Here is a 5712-nt window from a genome sequence, read left to right as displayed (position 1 = left end):
TCCTGGTGCGTTCCCCGTGCTGCGTGTTGTTTCCATAGAGATCAGTGGTTGGTTCTCACGTTCCATTTTAAACATTTTCGGCAGGATTACTTTTATATTGTATTCGAAGTTCTGTTTCACATATGCAAATGCATTTACGACCGTGGACGGAAACATAGCATGTTCGTCACTTTGTACCATACAGAAACCGAAACTATGACCCGTAGACTTCTTTAGGTGGCGCGCAGAACATTTGTCCGACGCACTGATCTCTATGTATAAAGGCTGGATCGCGCATGGGAGAGGGGCTCGTGGGGGAGAGGCGTGCCTTCGGGCCGCCATGTTGGTGGGCCCTAAAGTGCTGTGTGTGCCCATAGAAAACAATGGGAGGCAACAGAGATTGTGAGTATTTATTGCGCTGCAAGCATTGGTCGTTGTTTGTCATCACACAATTTTGTAACGTGCCAGTATACTGATGTATCCTAACAGTGTTTCACAGGTGTCCTGCCGTTCGATTCTTAATTACGTTATGTTTTGCATTCCGAAACTAGACCGTCACTGCAGTGCAGCGCTGGGCATTGTACTACAGCACGTTTCCCAGCCAATATTTCAATAAGAAACGACTTGAGGTTAACAACAACCATGTATATAATATCCCGTACTGCATTCTGGACAAAAATTGTTCCATAAAGAACGGTCCGGGAAAAGATATACTCGCATGGCAGAAAGAGATCGTTCTATAGAATCACAGCCGTTGTTTTAGCCGTGTATGCGTTTAGTATGATTTATATCAAGCATCGCCTTAGAAAGAGTCTTTTAGTAAACGACAGCGGTGCTTTGCCTCGCAAATATGGACACACCGAAGCAGCCCAAATAATTACTTCACGCAATGGACAGTTAATCTGATTGCGTATTTTCAAAGTCAAAACTGCACGCTATTTCTTGCATTTTTCTAAAGATATAGATTAAAAAGTTGTGCATATACTCACACATACTATACAAGATATTTGATTGTGGATTAAATGCTAAAATTTATCGATTCACATTCAGGAGAAGTGGTGACTACCACACATCAGTAAGAGTTTAATTAAAATTTGAACAGGTGTTGCGATTTATGATCAGTGTTGTAGAATGTGTAATTTCACAATACGCAAGCTTTAATTCGCTCACTTTGACGAGCACTCTTTCATGACGTCAGGGAAGTTAATCGAATGGATTGATATTTTCTGTATATATACACTATAACATAATGCGAATTCTTTATGTCGTGGATATTAAAAGTTACAAATATTTTCCGAACGAAATTTACTTAAAAGTCGAAGCTCGAACTCGACTTCTTTACTTAAACCTTAATTTACTTAAAGCTCGAAGGTAGTGATATAAGCTTAATCAATTAAGTTACTTAGAAAGTGGTAACACCTCCTTGAAACACAGGACTTATCTCTTTTTGAAGTACAGCCCTTCTATGTTTGTTTGCTTCTTCCTTCATTTGTTCTGATTATTTGCAGGCGCGGTTGTGCCAAACTGAATGTCCTTCTCCAGCACTCACATGCTTTTGTTGAATACAACTGCAGCGTGAGGAAAGCTGCTTGGGGACGGGGTCCTGCTATCCAGTGCTGACTTTGTCATGCTTGTTATGTGGAGCATGTTCCAAAAAATGCAGCTCCACGTATGGTCTTCAAATTGCAACAGGACTATTTGGAGCTTGAAACAGTTGTGATTTTGTCATTTTGGCCCTCGTGTACCCAGACTGTGAAACGCAAACGAAAAAGTCTAACACGATATGCTTTTGTAATGAAGATCACTGATGATCTGTAAAGAGAATATACGAGTTCAAGTTTATTCAATATTCTATATCATACATTATATTATTCAACATTTTATGTCAAGTTTATACAACATCAAGTTTATTCAAGTTCAAGATTTATTTCTTGCACTTATGCGTTTCAGGATACAATGAACGTGCAGGGAGGTCGCAAAAGACTACATTTATTGTTTTGTGACCTTGCTACAATGGCAATATATATTTTAGGAATGACAATGGTCAGGTACGCCCTCTCAATTTTAGGTTCGAATGAGCAATGAATAGCAACTTTCCTCCTGATATTTTCTCATATATGCTAAATTTTAAATTTAATGTGATCAAATATGTGATAATATAATAATAATATATAAGAATATAATATGTGATAAATGAATGTGATCAACAGTAGATGTAAACAACATGAGTAGCCAGAGAAGTGCATTCTCAATAAATAATTGTCTTCTTATAGCGTATATGTGCATGCCTATTAACTGAAACAATTATCACAGTTCCCTGACAAGTTTTAATTTCTGAGAGTGTACTGTAGAAGCTGCTTAGATCTACAACAGTTCATACAAGGTATTATATACTGTGAATGCCTTTAAAAATCCCATGTGACACATATCCCTTTACTTTCTGGAGATGCTGTGGTAGTCAAAGCTTGCGGGCATTACGCAGGTTCTGCACCCATTTCTTGAGTATGTCGAGGCAGCTGTGAAGTAACCTGCATTGATGATGATTATTCCAACTTTTATGGTGCATCGACAACGAAGGAAATAATACATCAGAACATTGGTTTGGGTGCAACCAGTTAAAAATGAATATGTTGTTTAATAAATGCATTGGACAAATGTTAAAACATCAGTTTAAAACATGGTTTACAATCCCTGTATCTTCTAAAAATTAAAAAGATTAAAAACTATTCTGAAAAGAATATGGGGAACTCTTCTAAAAAGAATTACAATCTCTAATTATTATATTGCTGGGTGAAGGAGCCTAAAGTCTAAGGCGTGTTTCTGATGTGAACATGTAAGAAAATATGCAAAACTGAGAGAGGCTAACTACAGTGCGTGCACTGAGGTTGTTCCTTCCTGTAAAGTAGAAACCAGTGGATGAGGAACGTGATACTTACCTGTACACCCAGCCGTATCACACTGCACAGATTATTCACTGGGTAGCCCTCATGACGAAACCTGTATTGAGAGACCACTTTTGCCTTAAAAACTGCTACAAATAGCACGACACGCTACAAATTATTACTATCGTAACAAGCTGACGATACAGCTCAGACACAAAGGCGTTATTCAAGTCGCGCCACACCACCGTTACTTAGGATTCTTTGTCACAAATCAAACCAAGGTACAAAATAATACCAATACATGAAAAAAGGTGACAATGGTGGTCTCATTATGACGTAATACCGAACTTGTGCGCGAAGGTAATTCAAAGAAATGAATGTGGCACTTGCTTCCGCAGAGAACACCGTGTACCATGCAAGCAATGCATGCAAAAAAGCGCTCGAGTGCTTGCACATATATTGATGACAACACTACCTGTGTAGTGTAACATGTTCTTTCAAGCATATTATGTACTCAAACTGTATTTGCCGCCGGGTAAAATGCAAGTGTGCTCGATTGAACGTCGGAAGAGCGATCAAGCAACCTGCATCCAGTGCTCGTTTTGGGCAAAAAAACACTTCATAATGGGCAACTAAATATACAGAATGGACGCCTATTTATTCCTTGATGAAGAGTGACTCACCTGTATAAATTTAGGCCCTGTAACCTTGCCAGTACGGTTGGTACGACCGTAATTGCAAGAAGTTGCCATGATCGCTGCGGCGACTGTTGTGGGTACAGTAAGATGGCGGCCGGTTTCTTCACGCTCGCGCTCCCTATCCGCGATCCAGCCTTTTACAATCGAGATCAGTGGTCCGACGACAGCGCCTGTTTCCAATGCAGCCCCCAATAGACGGATTATCTCCGATGAATAGAAGGATTAGCCATTGTGTAGGGTACACCACTAGAGGGCGCTACGAGCGGCGCTTCACCACTAGGGGCCGCTGCTGTCGCATTCCGTGGATGACGTCATTGCTCCATTGGGGAGCATGGTGAGAGACAGCGGACGCACAGGATGGCGGTGCGAAGTAGAGTGCCCTTCTGCTTTCTGTGGTGGCGCTGCGGGCGACAGGACAGACAGGCGCTCTCGGTGGCGGCTCTCGGGCGTTGTTATAGCCTCGTGACCGCGATATTAACTTCATACGCGGCGTCGGCGGCAAATGGTTTTCGCTCCATTTATTGTTCAACTGATAGTGGTGGTTTGAGAGCTCAATTACTATGCTGTGAGATTGGAGTGTACGGCACGCATACGGCATACGACAGCATAAATAAATAAATATAAACAGAAGGACGTGCACGGTAAATTACGCCACATTTTTATGGTTTCCCGTCTTACTACACTTTGCATTATAAGGGCGCTTTCGAGAACCAGTTCGTTCACAAACAGCCGTGTGCATCTCGTCGTTTATATATTAGTCTTGGATTTGCACAATATTATTTTGGTGATGCTGCAGATGTTCAGGCAAGAGCGGAGGAAAGTTGTTCCCTATTTGCTTTATGTATTTATTCACTTCAGTATCATCATCACATACTCGTTTAAATTTAATTAGCGGGTAGTAATACTGCAGTGTAAGCATCTTGATTTAGCACACTACAGCGCTGCAAGGTATATTGTACCTTATGGCTGCAGAATCACTGGGTGAATTTCAGTAAAATTCTAGTGCTCTCTTTTTTGTGGTGGTCACTGTTACTAATATAGGGATCTAGTTAAGTGTCCAATCTCACAGCATAGTAATTGAGCTCTCAAACCACCACTATCAGTTGAACAATAAATGGAGCGAAAACCATTTGCCGCCGACGCCGCGTATGAAGTTAATATCGCGGTCACGAGGCTATAACAACGCCCGAGAGCCGCCACCGAGAGCGCCTGTCTGTCCTGTCGCCCGCAGCGCCACCACAGAAAGCAGAAGGGCACTCTACTTCGCACCGCCATCCTGTGCGTCCGCTGTCTCTCACCATGCTCCCCAATGGAGCAATGACGTCATCCACGGAATGCGACAGCAGCGGCCCCTAGTGGTGAAGCGCCGCTCGTAGCGCCCTCTAGTGGTGTACCCTACACAATGGCTAATCCTTCTATTCATCGGAGATAATCCGTCTATTGGGGGCTGCATTGGAAACAACACCCGAATATTTTTGTCAGAATCTAATGTTTGCTATAGGGGGCTTCGGTCAGATATGGTGTTCAGCCCCACCGTACCGTACCTTTCCCTCATTTTGTTTCTTTTTTTGTAATAAACATAAAACAAACGGCATCTGCGGAACTTTCATAGCTTTTGTTATAAAAAATATGTAGCGGATAAAAATGAACACCTTGTGTGTATAATCGAGCAGGAGAACTACCTATGGGTGTAGCCCCCTTCGCACACCTTGTATGTACACCTTGAACACCTTGAAATGAACACCTTGTATATACGTATTTTCGTTATCATGTTTGGAAACTATATCGCCTGGAAGACTCCGTCGCACTCTTCAACGACAGAGCCACGGAAGCATTTTCTGGTGTGACACCCACAGGTTCGTCGCCGTTAGAACGATCTATCGCATTTCCGAAAACTTTTTAATATCTCATGCTTTTCTACTTATCCGCTTGCAGCAATATGCACTCCATCAAACGTCTCGACCTGGATCAGCATTCAAGTAGTATAGTCTACGCCTGTGTTCGCAGAGCGTCCAACTTGTCCGGTATATACTATACAGGGTGTCCCAGAAAACGTGTAATTGAATTATAATTTAAAAAAACTACGCCACCTAGAATCATGCGGTCAACGGCATTTGTTCTTACTAAGTTTTTGCCACCTCCTGATGTGCATG

At 41.9% G+C, this 5712-nt stretch overlaps 1 long non-coding RNA gene across 1 annotated transcript; it reads right to left on the bottom strand.

Annotated features, from left to right (window-relative positions):
• Positions 1–1940: 1940 nt before the first annotated feature.
• Positions 1941–3709, bottom strand: LOC135384021 (uncharacterized). Its single transcript, XR_010420211.1, has 3 exons — positions 3545–3709; positions 2916–2976; positions 1941–2507 (listed from the first exon to the last, which is right to left on the bottom strand). It is a non-coding gene; the product is annotated as an uncharacterized LOC135384021 (long non-coding RNA).
• Positions 3710–5712: the final 2003 nt, after the last annotated feature.

The sequence above is a fragment of the Ornithodoros turicata genome, chromosome 2 (assembly GCF_037126465.1).
Source record: "Ornithodoros turicata isolate Travis chromosome 2, ASM3712646v1, whole genome shotgun sequence".
Classification (NCBI taxonomy): domain Eukaryota; kingdom Metazoa; phylum Arthropoda; class Arachnida; order Ixodida; family Argasidae; genus Ornithodoros; species Ornithodoros turicata.
This window is presented reverse-complemented; position numbering and strand designations above follow the sequence as displayed.